At 41.2% G+C, this 15,352-nt stretch overlaps 1 long non-coding RNA gene across 6 annotated transcripts in view; it reads right to left on the bottom strand.

Moving 5' to 3' along the window:
- LOC133256207 (uncharacterized) overlaps positions 1-15,352 on the bottom strand; it is a 288,817-nt gene that overhangs the window by 260,846 nt on the left and 12,619 nt on the right. For 4 of the 6 annotated variants that reach the window (XR_009739129.1, XR_009739128.1, XR_009739130.1 and 1 more), the window contains exons 2-4: positions 13,399-13,479; positions 12,304-12,377; positions 8,786-8,867 (exon numbers count right to left, since the gene is read on the bottom strand). This is a non-coding gene — a long non-coding RNA (uncharacterized LOC133256207). Of the gene's footprint in view, positions 1-8,785; positions 8,868-9,304; positions 10,630-12,303; positions 12,378-13,398; positions 13,480-15,352 lie in introns of those variants that run through there. The other 2 variants (XR_009739127.1, XR_009739126.1) reach the window with 2 other exon arrangements.

Raw genomic sequence — 15,352 nt, 5'->3', positions numbered from 1 at the left:
GTCCCTTAAATGTAAAAATGACAAGAAGACATAGCATCAACTTACATTTACTGAGTTCTGACTACATGCCAGGTTTTGAGCTAAGAGCTTTATATGTTTAGCTTGTTTATACTGCACACCCTGAAAGGTGGGTATAATTATTATCTTCATTTATTAGGAAAGAAAACTGAGGCCTAAGAACATAGCTATCACTCCAAAGAACAGAGAGCCAGCAAACCCTGCAGATCAGAGGCCCTGTGTCCTATACCATGAGCACTGTCTGCTAGAAGGATTTTCAAATGCCAACAGCCTCAATAATAATTAGTATCATTATGGATCATTTATTAAGCACCAATTATGTTCATTTGGGATGGGTGTGTATGAAAGTATAGTGTATTTTCACTCTGTTATTTTTGGAGTCAAGCTGACTTGTATATGAAACATTGGTACAGGGTAGCAAACTGGTTAAGAGCCAAGCTGTGGCATCAGATGCTCTCGGATCAAGTTTCTACTTGCTACTTGCTGTGTGACTTTGCACAAGTTACTTGACTTCTCTTCGCCTCATCTATAAAATGAAAACAATAACGGCACCTACTTAATAGGGTGGTTGTGAGGATAAAGGAAATCATCCAAGGAAAGTGCTTAGAATGGTGCCTGGTACATAGTGAAAGTTAAATAAACCTTGTAATTATTTTCCTCTGTTGATAGAGAAAATTTTTTAATTGTCAGTAGGTAGGCAAACAGCCAGTCCTAAAGGAAATCAACCCTGAATATTCACTGGAAGGACTGATGATAAAGCTGAAGCTCCAACATTTTGGTCACCTGATGTGAAGAGTTCACTCATTGGAAAGACCCTGATGCTGGAAAAGATTGAAGGCAGGAGGAGAAGGGGATGACAGAGGATTAGATGATGATATTGGCATCACCAACTCAATGGACATGAGTTTGAACAAACTCCAGGAGATGGTGAAGCACAGGGGAGTCTGATGTGCTGCAGTCCATGGGGTCATAAAGAGTAGGACACAAATGAGAAACTAAACAATAAAGGTAACCAGTATGACTCCTCCACTAAAAATACAAGTGGTCACATTGTGGTTTTACACCAATGATCTTAAAATGATAGACTTCTCTTTTTATAGTGTTGGTTTAGTTAGTTAGCCAATTAGTTTCATTGGGCATTTCAGAGAATGCATCTATGGACCCATTTTAAGTATCTTCTGTGAATTGCTTGGACTAAGGGAGACAAGGCACTGAAGGGTGGGGGAGGGACCATAGAAACAAGAAGGAAAGTAAACAGCATTGCAAAATTCTGGGAAGTTATAGTTTTTGCTAAAGAGACTATTAAGGGATTATATTCTTTTCTATTAATTCGTACATCCTCATTGTACAGAATTTAGAAAACAGAAACATGTACAGAAACATTTTAAAGACAAAAAGAAGAACATTCACTCCCATTATCATAACACTGCTGCTATTTTGAGACGAGACACTAAGCAGTAAGCACTGGCATGTCCAGACCAATTGAGAAGAGAAAGTGGCTGTTCTGATTGGCTAGTGCCTCCCCTAACAGTTGTTATCTGTTTTGAATATTGCTCCTATGCTTGTGTGTATATTTCATCCCTGTGCGTTTATTTTTAATTATGTGAGAAACATACTGAATATTGGTTTGTTCATACTTTTTAATTGTTTTTATCACGTACAATGAACTTTTCCTACCATCAGACATTCTTTGAGGGCATCATGTTGAAATCATTTACTAATAATGCAAGCAAATAGATACATTATAATTTAAGTGTTCTATTACTGTTCAATATTCATGTAGATTCCATTTTTTGCTATTATAGATATCTCTATATATAAAAATTTGAGTAGCTAATGTGTTGTCATTTTTACCACATATTTTTTTATACATAAAAATTTGAGTAGCTAATGTGTTGTCATTTTTACCACATATTTTTACCACATATTTACTTCCATAGTAAAATAACATTTTAATTTTAGAACAAGTTGTTACTTCTACAAATCACTGGTTATTTGGTATGTTTGTTATTTCAGTTAGTAAGTTGTGTCCGACCCTTTTGCAACTAGAATGAAATTTATACCAGGCTTACATATAATATTGGTTTCCCAGGTAAAGAAACTACCTGCCAATGCAGGAGATACTAGAGACTTGAGTTCGACTCCTGGATTAGGAAGAACCCCTGGAGTAGAATATGGCAACCCACTCCACTATTCTGGCCTGGAAAATTCTGTGGACAGAGGAGCCTGGTGGGCTACAATCCATGGGATCACAAGGAGTCAGAATCTACTGAGCACACATGCCTACATATACTATTAAATGTAAATAAATGTAAAAGCATCCTTTAAAAGGTAAATTGCTATAAACTATGTTATTGTTGTTATTTATGGTAGTATTAGTATCATCAATTGCTGATGTTATAAACTGTCTGGCTTTTACCTTGAAGCTTTTTTGACTTTTAGCAGATTTATTCCTCACCTAAACAACATGATAATGCAATTTTATTTGCCTTCACCTGAAGATAGGTCATACCCCTCTCCTGCCATTATGTGATGATTGTGCCATTGCAAAACACCAAATATTGGCATAACAAGTACCTGAACACACTTCATTAAACACCTGTCCAGGTAAGAGCAAATGGACTGCAGCCTACCAGGCTCCTCCATCCATGGGATTTTCCAGGCAAGAGTACTGGAGTGGGTTGTCATTGCCTTCTCCAGGTAATAGCAAAAGGGAAAGTCAAGTGGACATGTGTTGTTTGCTTCTTCATTGTTTGGCACACACAATACCCCTTCCTGCTGCTGCTGCTGCTGCTAAATCACTTCAGTCTGTATGACCCCATAGACAGCAGCCCACTAGGCTCCTCTGTCCCTGAGATTCTCCAGGCAAGAATACTGGAGTGGGTTGCCATTTCCTCCTCCAATGCATGAAAGTGAAAAGTGAGTTAAGTTGCTCAGTCATGCCCAACTGTTAGCAACCCCATGGACTTCAGCCTACCAGGCTCCTCTGTCCATGGGATTTTCCAGGCAAGAGTACTGGAGTGGGGTGCCATTGCCTTCTCCAATAACCTTTCCTACTAGACATCAATATCTTGAATTTCTGGAACATGGTGCTACCATGATGGTAAAGCCCAGAACCTTCTAGAAACCATGATGTGGAATCTGAGGATAGAGTGAACAATGGACAAGGACAAGCTGAGAAAGAAAGAGATTGGGTCAAACTCATAGTTTTGGAAAGATGGCAGGCTAAGTATAGCCTGAAAAAAAACCCTACTATACCTACACAGAAATGCTACATATGCTAGACATGAATTATTTTCTTAATACAAATCTGAGATCATACAAAGGAGAAAAAAACTGTGAGAGTGTACGCACACACACACAGACACACACGGTCATTCCCTCCCTTTCCTCTCCATTTCTCTCTCTTTCTCTCTCTCTCTCTCTCTCTCTCCCCATATATATATATATATATATAAATCAAGTCAGAAGTTATCTTGCCAGCTTCCCTGGTGGCCCAGTGATTAAGAATTCACCTTGCAATGCAGAGGACACCAACTCAATCCCTGGTCCAGGAAGATCCTGCATGCTGTGGAGCAACTAAGCCCATGGGCCACAACTGCTGAGCCTGTGCTCTGGACACCAAGAGCCACAACTACTGAAGTCTGCACACCTAGAGGCTGTGCTCCATGACGTGAGAAGCCAGCCATGCAATGAGAAGCCCATGCACTGTACCTAGATTAGCCTTGGCTTGCCACAACTATGGAAAGATGCACATAGCAATGAAGATCCAGTGCAGAAATAATTTAATAAATAAAAAATTTTAAAAAGAAGATAGCATGGTTAATCTCAATCCACAGATTTAAAGTCAGCTGAAGATGATAGAGTGGCAGAAAATGAGTAAAGATCTCAAAAGATGAGCTCAGATCCCCACCAGAAAGACTTCCATGGTAGTCAAGTGAGTGATGGCCATCTCTCTTTCTAAATGGCAAAGGAGAGCACTAAATAATAAGGAGGAGTGACCAACACAGCAGAGGAACTAGAGATGGGGTTTGCAGAAGAGGAGGTAGCCAGTGAAAGTGGGAGGAAATCATTCCCAGGCCTTGTTAAGAAGACATCTGTTTGGTACCTGCCAATATCATCTTTAGTACTTTCAAGCAAATGGATTTATGCTGACTCTCATATTTATGCTGTAATCTTTGCCATATGTTAATGAGATTGACTGTACATGAGATAATCAATTATTTTCAGCAGCTTGTATCTTAAATGTTATTCTGGTTATCTTGATTATGAGCTTAAATACCAGCCTGGTGATGGATTCACCTTTTAACTTTTCTCTCTTAAAAAGAGCAAAATCGGGAAATCGAAATACACCCCACATAGATTTTTCAATATGTAGTGAAAGTTAGTAATGGCACAGTTGTAGCTGAGCTGGCATTTAAACATGTAATCTGCTGACCTTGAATTCCAAAGCAATTTCTTATTCCTTAAAAATTTGGAACATATAAAAATTATATTAGCATCAATTATTTTAATCATTTTTGTTAAAATTTATCTTTCTCAATTTCGGTGCATTGACATTATAACCCACTATCTCTTCTTGTCTCAGTTCCCTTATTAATATTCATTGGAAGTATCTGCTACTTCAATAAACCCAGACTAACTTTTTATTACATATTCATAAGTATTACCTTCTAAAGGTTTTGAGCTACTTCCACCTTCATTGAAAATAATAATTTGTACTTCATACTAATGTAAGTGACACCTCCGAGATGGTCTAAAGTAATGAATCAGGATGGACTTCAACTCAGCAAGCACCTCTTCCTGGCCACTCTGCCTCTGAACATTACACCATTCTTGTGTTAATCAACGGTCTTCTTGCTGATGGGGGTCTGAGGACAAAGACCAGAACTGACCACTTCAGCCCAAAGCAGGGTTCCTTAACATGGAAGTTCTGGCAGGGTTTCCGGCATTTTGTGAATCTCCTATAATATGAATAGCACGCAGGATTTGGGGTGCAGGTGTGTGGTACATTTTTCTGGTGAAGAAAGCCTATAATTTTTATTAGATTCTCAAAGGAAGCTTTAATGATATGATGGGAATGGTGGTGGCAATGATGGTAATAATGATAATTTTGAACCCCTAGCCTATGAAATGTTTTGTCTGGATTTACATCGAATATTGTTGGATTCATTTGGTGAGTACATGGAGGGTACATGTTGTACATAAGAAGAAGTCCTTAAGGATAAATAAATGCTTCAGAGTCCGTGCTCACCTCTTGTGCTGAGGAGCTGGAGCAGGGGTATTGAATTAAGAATATGTGGATTGTGACCTACCGAGGGAGGGAGCACACATTGTTCACAAGGGGGAGGCAGACAGCTCCCTCAGCATCCAGCTCCCACTTTGGGGAAGTGAAACCACACGTGGGGTCGTTTTAAGGGCACAATGTCAATACATCCACACAAAGGAAGTCGAATCACAAGATCCTAGATGCCAGAGGGCACAGTGAGTCAGGGGAAAGGCAGGCCTCCACCATGCCAGGTCTTGAGGGAGGAGACAACGGGTACCGTTGGGGCGGAGGTCACTAACTTTTGTGGGCTTTACTGTAGGTCGTTATTTTTAAAGGGGCCCTAGGAAAAGCAAAGCAGGAACTGATGGCAAGGCCTTATCAAAATGTCCAGGCTCTGGGTGTGAGGAGGGTTATCAGACTATAAAATGTCTACATGGCAACTCTGGAAAACAAGCTGTTTTTCTCATCACATCTTTCTCCTGGACCTGTGAGGCTGAGTCACAAGGGCTTGCTTCCAGTGCCGACAGATAGACCTTAAGAAGAACCACTGTTAAGGACGTGATCAAAAGTATTCTGCAATAGTTCCACACTATCGCAGAAAGAAACAATGGACTATAGCCCAGAGGTGACTCATACCACATGATTGTATCCCAGGCAGCCAAGGTCTTCCATCCCCATTCTAACAGGAAGTAGGTGTCATGCAAGTCAGACTAAGAAATCTTGGCACCAAAGATGACTCAAGTCAACTTCCCATAGTGACCCAGGATGCTCTGAGGCCAGGACAAAGCTACCTGTGGGGAGGCCCTCCAAGAAAACCTACAGTTGCCCTATAAAATGTGAAATTTAGGGGAACACCAACCCAAAAACCTCTGCAGGAAATGGCCTGAGTTTGGCCTATCTTTTACATTGCTGCTTGTATTTGACCTGCCAACTTTGCCTCCATCCATCACTAGCCACCCTCCCTCTATGTTAGGTCCCTGTCTGCAATCTCAACCTTTCTAGCTCGTTTCTCTGGTTGGCCTTCTTTTGGGCATTCATTAATTTACTCGGCAAATATTTAGAGGCTACTAGAAGGCTTTGGCTAGAAGCTGTGCAGGTACCAAGAAAAAGTCACAATCTCTTGCCCCTAATAAGCCTATGGTCCAAATGCATTTGAATACTCAGTTTTATAATTACCAGGTCAAGCTTTAAAAGAGTCCATGGCTCCTGAAACCACCACTATATCATCGGCCTTAAATCCAAGGATCATCTCTAAGGAGGTTCTAGTGCCTCTGAGTTACACCCTTGGTTTGAGTAACATTTATAAACACATTGATCAAAAACCAACACTCTCTTCCTGCTGAGAACCAGGCAATGTCTCCACCAAGGACAACTCCATGCTTCTGAAATATACCACTTTCCCAAGAACCCACAATCCTAAAAGTCATTACTCCAAAGGAATTTAAACTGGTAGGGAACTCAGATCCCCACTTTAATTGTACACTTATCATGAATCACTTTGGGGTAAAGATATTTTTTTAACATTGACATCAGTTCAGTTCAGTTCAGTCACTCAGTTGTGTCCTACTCTTTGCAACCCCATGAATCGCAGCATGCCAGGCCTCCCTGTCCATCACCAACTCCGGGAGTTCACCCAAACTCATGTCCATCAAGTCGGTGATGCCATCCAGCCATCTCATCCTCTGTCGTCCCCTTCTCCTCCTGCCCCCAATCCCTCCCAGCATCAGGGTCTTTTCCAATGAGTCAACTCTTCACATGAGGTAGCCAAAGTATTGGAGTTTCAGCTTCAGCATCAGTCCTTCCATTGAACACCCAGGACTGATCTCCTTTAGGATGGACTCATTGGATCTCCTTGCAGTCCAAGGGACTCTTAAGAGTCTTCTCCAACACCACAGTTCAAAAGCATCAATTCTTTGGCACTCAGCTTTCTTCACAGTCCAACTCTCACATCCATACCTGACTACTGGAAAAAACATAGCCTTGACTAGACGGACCTTTGTTGGCAAGGTAATATGCTTCTGAATATACTATCTAGGTTGGTCATAACTTTCCTTCCAAGCAGTAAGTGTCTTTTAATTTCATGGCTGCAGTCACCATCTGCAGTGATTTTGGAGCCCCCCAAAAAATAAAGTCAGCCACTGGTTCCACTGTTTCCCCATCTATTTCCCATGCCCACCAGATGCCATGATCTTCGTTTTCTGAATGTTGGGCTTTAAGCCAACTTTTTCACTCTCCTCTTTCACTTTCATCAAGAGGCTCTTTATTTCCTCTTCACTTTCTGCCATAAGGGTGGTGCCATCTGCATATCTGAGGTTACATTGACATAGTGGCCATCAATATGCCTCATACCCTACCCATGTCAATCTTGATGACAACTCTGAAATACTCATTGCTACTTTCTTTAGGGATGAAGAGCTGAGGCATGGAGAAATTCACAAGGGTAGTAGTAGCAAAGCTAGGACTCGTTCCATGCATCTTACAGATATTTTGTGAAAATTATCTTTTTCTGTAAAGTTCTCTTAAGATACCCAGATGAACTCTGTACATCAGTGAAGCCCCTGGGACATTACAAGCCATCCCGCTCACCAATATTATTTCCCTTATGACAGGTAAAAAGAGTTAAAGAAGTTACCAAGTAATATTTTTAAGAATGGACTGATTCATTCAACATTAACTGAACATCTGCTATCTGTCAGATGCTATCCTGGGATACTGAGTAGAAACACCATGTTGGCCCTTCACTACTATATATGCATGAAAGGTGTTATTAGAGACATCAAGACACTAAAACTCCTATAGTCACTGCTGCCCTGGCCACATCTGTCTTCCACATTCTGTGTCTCTTTCTGTGCCTTTTCCATTTTATTTCTTCAGACACACAAACTCCCATACTCTTTGCCTCCTCCTATATCAGAATTTACTTTAAGAAAGACCTCAATCAATCACTCACCCTTCAGTAGGAATTTTTCTGTCTGAGAAGGCCTCTCCCAGGGCTTTTAAAACTAACTTCCAATGGGAAAAATAAGTTGGTTCCTTATCTTTTAGATCTGAGATGTTGGCAAGCACAGCTAAAATTATAACTTAAAAACAGCTAAAGTGCCTTCCCAGAATCATATCTGAAGGGAGGTGGAGGAAAGCATATTTGAGAAAGGCCAATTATAATCCAAACCTTATGGTGTGCCCTCTCCTGTATCTTATCTTCTTTATCTATGGGAAGAAGCTGCCCACTTGGTTTTTTTCTGAGATCTCTGGCATGATCTTTACAAGATAATTATTTTTAGAAGTTCACCTGCACTCAATTCCTAGCATAGTGATTCTCTCTGAGGCGAGAGAAATCCCTAAAGAGGCAGATCAAACCCCCCAGGTGGAACAGAAGACCATAAGTAATTTGAGAAAATGCATTCAGTTTTACGTTTTTATAGTTTAAAAATGAAAACACAACCATCATTTTCATAGCACAGAAACTAAAGTCCAAAAAAAAAAAAAAACCTATCTTACCTGATGAAGACAGACAGAAGACACTGACTTTTAATGGAGATGGTCGAGGCGAGGCAGAGGGAATAAGGAATATCTTATAACCCTGGCAGCGGAAAAAAAAAAAAAAAAGGACATTTCAGATACATCAAAATAAAACACAAGCCTGAAAATATTGGAAAAGACTGCCCTGTTCTGTTCTCAGTTTACATGTTGAATGAGTGAATAAAAGCGTCCGTCATCCTCTTAGCCATCTCACACATGTTTCCCTACTGCCAGATCCCTTCTCTTATGCCTTCTCCATCTCCAGAGGACCAAGCCATGGTGGCTATGATCATGGCTTCCCCTGTACAATCGTTTTAGATCACCCAGTATATTTCAGCTTAGCCATCACACCACACAACGGGGAAAGGCGGACTGTTGTGCTTGATCCCAAGACCCAACACCACAGCAAGCAGCAGAAGCGGCCACACCATGTAGGAGACCTGAGGGACTGACTCGACTCTTTACAACCCAGGTGCCCTTAATCCGAGCCAGCAGTACCACAGTATACAAACTAAGTTCTCTCCTCAGAAGGACGGTGTCTAGTCTGTAAAATTCTGTAGTGAACTTGGGTGTCTTCTCTGTAACATCTATGCTTGAATCTCCTCACACAGGGCTCCAGAGAAACACCTCCACCAGCAACCTCACCATAAGCTCCCCAGCAGCCACGATGGCACCCATGAACTAGGTGATCTGTCACGAGAAGCTACTCTTCCTCCTTTCCCAGCGGTTTCCAAGAAACACCAGGAGAGACGGTTCTGTTCAAAAGGGTGTGAACAGCCATAGGCATTCACCAGGAAACACAGCTTGGGGATTGTTCTTTTTGGTTTTGTTTTGTTTTCCTGGAAGTCTGAGCTGAAGGAATGGATGGGGTCTTTCAACAGTGAGGTTGGCTGGTGACCCCTTAAGTCCCCAGGAGGGGACCAGTCCCATATAGAGTAGAGATGATGCTCCACAGCAGGTTGAACTCCTCCTGCAATAGCATCTGGAGATTCAAATTCCAGACCTTCCTAGATGAAAGGAAAGGAAATAAACTTTCCCTTCTCCTTGGTCCACAAAAAGCTCACTCCTCAAACTTGAAGGTGCATAGGAATCACCTGGGGATCTTAAAATGTAGATTCTGACACAGGAGGCCAGGGTGGGGCCTGAAACTCTAACAAGCTTTCAGGGGAGGCTAGTGCTGCTGAGTGCTGTTTACTCTGAGTAGCAAGGCAATAAACATAACAACCCACCTACTCAGCTAGGTCACCCCTGAGGAGTAGGGGTGGGGGTGGGGGCAGGTACTAGGAGGAAAGTAGAAACATATAGTTGATAGTTAATGTGCTTATGTACTGTTTATCTTTTACCTTTGTGTCCTATCTTTGTAATTTTTTTTAAAGGGCAAATATATAATCTAATAAGGACTGCTGTATCGTGTAGGGAACACTGCTCAGTATTCTAAAATGACCTATATAGGAGAAGAACCCAAAAGGAGTAAATATATTTATGTATATGACTGAGTCAGTTTGCTGTACACCTGAAACTAACATAATATTGTAAATCAACTATAGTCCAATAAAAACGCAAAATTTAAAAAATTTTAAAGGAAGAAAAGAAAAGGAAAAAGGACTAGCTCTGAGTTTTTTCTTGCTATGAAGTTGGTATCTGTTCACACCTTGCCTGAAGGTATGCTCCAGAATTCTGAAATATCATAACCTAATACTCGAGCATGTGGAAACCAGGGGACTCGTTCTGAACAGAAGGCTGACCACAGTCATGGTCAGATCTCGGTGAGATGTATGCTTGACAAACCAAGGATATGGATGGTCACATGCGAGGGCAGCCTGAGGCCACAGGATAACCATGGCACATCTCCCAGGATACACAGAGATTTGGGTATGGGACAGGGGCAGCTAACACCCATAATTTAACTAATAAATAATTTAAAATATAATTTATATCAGAACAAACATGGATGTTTTATGTGGTAGAATTCAGACTTTAATACATTTTTCAGATTAAACAGACGCCTGAAAGAAAATTTCTCATTGCTCCCAGATCCCAGTCTCCCCTGTGATAAAGGGGCATCTCGGTTTAAAAAAAAAATCCTGGAGAAGGGATGACCCATGTGAACCATGGTGAGACTTAGACTAATGAGCCCACAACCATCTCTGGGGATGTAGACAGGGAGATACCTGCAGGAATGGCAGCAATTCCCAAAAATACAATCCCCACTCAGTCACCCATGGAGAGTTTAACTGTCATGTCCCACCTCTGTCAGTCCTCAGCTCTGTAATCTTATATTTTCAACTGAACTAAACATTGCCAACAACTTGCCCCACAAATATCATTACAAAAACACGTCTACATTGGTTCTACACTCACCCCTTCCAGACTTTCTCCTCTTCTCACATTTATTTCCATTTATCTAGAGAGAAACTTGGAGAAGGCAATGGCAACCCACTCCAATACTCTTGCCTGGAGGATCCCAGGGATGGCGGAGCCTGGTGGGCTGCCGTCTATGGGGTCGCACAGAGTCGGACACGACTGAAGGGACTTAGCAGGAGCAGCAGCAGAGAGAAACTGAGCACTTTCCTGGAATTTTCTCTCCTTTGCCTACAAGATCCAGTCTCTAAATCCTGTCATCTCTGATGATGCCCCCCATCTCCTTAGGCCGTTCTCTCCCTCTCCACCTTGACTTAGCCCTCATCTCCTCTCACCTGGACTACTTCCATGTGGTCTCCAAGCCAGTCTCACTCTTCGGGGCTACTTTCCACCTCAATATTCCCTGCACTCACTGGCTGCTGGAATGATCTTCCTAAAGCAAGAACTCAGACCTGTTCTTTCTTGTCTAAGAGCTTTAACTGCTTCCACTCCTTGTCCGCATCCTTCTCTCTGGATCAGATCCAAACTCCCAAAACAAGCTTTCTAAAGGCCCTTTATAACATGGTCACCAAACTGCAGTTCCAGCCTCCACCCCTCACCGCTCTGTGCAGGGCCTCTTCTTGTCGTCATTCTCTGGCCCACACCATGTTCCAGGATCACTACTCTGCACACAGAGTGTTCCCTCTGCCTAGAATGATTCTTGCACCTTCTTCAGCTAATGAAATCTGCTATTCTCTAAAACTCAGTTTAAATGTGGCATAATTTATGAAACAGTCTGCAGACCTCATGCTGATATAATCCCTTTCCCTCCTGGCTCCCACAATACACCGGGTACCTGCTTCTATTACTGACCTTTGCCACCACGTCATGATTATATATCTACTGTGCACTCTTCACAAATCAGAGCCGAGTATCTCTGTAGCTCCCAAGTCTAGCCTAGAACAACCCAAGGAATGAGTGCATGAAGTAACGGAAAGTGGATTTTTTACCCAGCTGTCTGTTTAATTCCACACTTCTGACCCAGGTAGGAGGCTACTGATCCCACTTGAGGGAAGACAGGAGTGAGGGAGCCATTAACCATTTCTGTCCAGTTGAAAATCCTCCCCTTAGCCCAGGGGAATGCCAGGAACCAAAACCTTGCATGGAAATGTTGGTCCTGCATCGTTGGTTCTCTCACACCAGTCCAGTTGGTGACACTGCTGATTTCCAGCTGTGGGTTGGAAAGAGAGGGAATAGATACATTTCTGGGCGAAAATTCAGGATAGAAAAATTGGATGTCTTCAACCTCCTTAAAGTCAGGTTTTTGTAATTTCAAAATGCTATGAATGAATTCCCAGGACATAAAAGTATAAAGGAACTTGAAGTTCAAGTAAATGTGGTTAGAATTGTCTGTGCTGGTCTCTAATACTTATGTCAACATGATCCAGCACTGTCATGATGTATATTATGTCTTCCTAACCAAATTGTAAGCTTCTGAGAGTGAACGCTGTATTTTTACCTACACTGGGTTAACTCTCTGGGCCTAATGCTGTCCTTTTAATACAGGAGAATTCCAATAAATACTTAATGATCAAGGGTTGTCTGTATATATGCATGTCTATATATACTAAATAATTTTTTTCTATTGTATTTTGCCTACAGCTTTCACTTTAAAAATGGAAAGAGATGGAACCAATCAAGTTTTGCAAACAAAACAGGCATATAGGCCTGTGCTGATACCTAAATGGGTTTTGCTTTTGGTCCTGCCAGAGGCAGGAGGATAGATTAGTTAACTCCTCCAGGGGTCTTCAAGCCCTGTGGTTTCGCTCTGCATTTTTCTCCGGAGAAAGTCTACGTAGTCAACTATCTAACCGATGCTGAGACATCACTTTGGATTGAATCTGGCATCTAGAAACCACACTGGTGAATCTTAAGTATGTTAATATGGATAATTTAAACCTTATAAATAGCTTCCCATAATGTGTTTCTTGCCTGAGGGGGTCTTTTGGTTGCAGTACAGTACAATCAGGCTTGAGTTTGCAACTTAAAAAGAAAACCAGAATTTGAGAAGTATAAAATTTTATGTAGCTTTTTTTTTCAAAGCTCATGTTTATTAAAAGGGCTGGTGGTAAGCCCAGGGAAAATGGAGCTGTGAAAGGGACACCGGGAGGTTGCGTCAGCTCTCTGTGGGTTCTTCCTTATTAAATTGGTGTGGTTTCAAAATCAAAAGCTAATTATTCCAATATTCTCACCTGAGTTGGGCAGCCTGCCTGGGCTGTGATGACTCCCGCTGAATCTTCACCAATGGGCAGGTAAAATTTGGGTGATGACACCTAGAGAATGAATAAAGCAGGAAAAAATATACGGGACTTTACTACTCTATTCCTAATTTAGAAACAGCTGAAAACATAAATTGGGCTTTAACTAGTTTAATAATTATTTCCACACTGCTTATCTTTTTAACTCAATGTCTTCATTGTCTTCTAAAACAAGTGTCAAGATTATAAAAAGAGGTTCTCAGGACTTCCTTGGTGGCCCAGTGGCTAAGACTCTGTGCTCCCAATGCAGGGGGCCTGGGTTTGATCCCTAGTCAGGGAACTAGATTCCACATACCACAGCTAAGATCCAACGCAGTCAAATAAATAGAAGGAATATTTTTAAAACATTATAAAAGAAATCTCTTTTTTTTCCTGCCATCTCTCTGCTCAGTTCAGATTTCTTCTATGTGGACTTGTTCTCAGGCCATTCCCAGTGGCTGAGCCCAGCACCTCTGCTGTGATGGAAAAAGCCACACTTTAATCCTCTACTTTGCTTTATAAAACAGATTCTTATACAAACTCCTCCTTATGTGTGCTTAGACATTTGTTTAGTGGTACAGAACTTTCCAGAGAAGTTTCATCCCCAAAAGTCCTTCTAAAAGGTGTTTGTGGGTAGTCAACACCCATGGAAAGCCCTCTTAAATGAATTCAGGAGGGCATCCACCCTGACATTCCCTGGTTACCAAATCCAGAAGTTCTTAGCTGAGAATGTTAAGCAAATTATATTTTTAACTTGCAGTTCATTTTGTAGTTATCAAAGAAATCAAACAGCATGAGAAGTTCCTGAATTTCTTTTTGAAATATGACTGACTTGGCTAAACAGCAATTTTGAAAATGCAGGTTTGAGAATCAGACCATGTGAGCAGATCACAACTTCACCATTTGGGGGAGAGGGGTTTCAGTTTCCTTGTCTATAAAATTAGATCATAAGAGGAGCAGCTTCATAGGTATTTGACAGAATTAAATGGGAAAATGTAATCAAAATGCTTGTATAGGGGAAGCTCTCATTACATATTTGCTATCATTATTTTAAATATGCAATACTTGTGGTTTCAGGAGCCTTACCAATAAAGCAAATAGAGTGTGATCCTAACTTCTAGTGAATTTACAAATTATTAAACAAGGCTCAATACAGAGGAGTCGAACAAGAAGAACACTGATGCATCTATAAGTAATTTAAATACTTTGATAATAAATTGCTTAAGTCCCATGCTTTAAAAAAAAAAAAAACAACTATAATTATGCCATGGTTTTATCTATACACATGGCCACTGTGAGAGGCAGGGGTCTCAGTGGGAAGGCTTCTATCACCCTCTATGAGGCTGGGCAGTCAGGCTCCCGTTACTGGCATGACACCATGGTGAACAGGTACCAGGCTGAAATGTAGAGGACCTGAGTCTGGTGTTAAATAGCACAAGTCTGGATAGAGTCACTTCACTTCCCTGGGCCTTGAATTCCTCAGCTTTAAAATAAAAAGACACAACTAGACGGTTCTCCTCTCCCCATCACTACCCAAGTTTTATACTCCATCCACCGACAACAAAATATTTACCATCCTGAACACCTGAAAGTTCTATTTACTTTACAAATTACATAAGTACCATATATGAATGATAAATGTTCAAGGGATGTTATTCATCCAGAGTGGCTTGGTCTTAGAATTAACACTCCTAGAGTGTGCATAATGAACTCTTGATTGGACGACTTACATGATACTTGAGGATGCGGCAATGCCAGAAGTTGGTTATTAGAGACAAAAGACAGAAAACTGTACCACAAAGTGTGAACTTTGCTGTGGGAGGTGAAAGAGTTCTACATAAGCTTAAGTTGGCTCCCCTTATGTGTTAGCGCTTTTAAAATTCAGAGTGTACTTCTGAAGGTATACGTG

This window comes from Bos javanicus, chromosome 10 (genome assembly GCF_032452875.1).
Source record: "Bos javanicus breed banteng chromosome 10, ARS-OSU_banteng_1.0, whole genome shotgun sequence".
Classification (NCBI taxonomy): domain Eukaryota; kingdom Metazoa; phylum Chordata; class Mammalia; order Artiodactyla; family Bovidae; genus Bos; species Bos javanicus.
The sequence above is the reverse complement of the archived record's forward strand: the minus strand, read 5'-3'. Positions and strand labels throughout refer to the sequence as shown.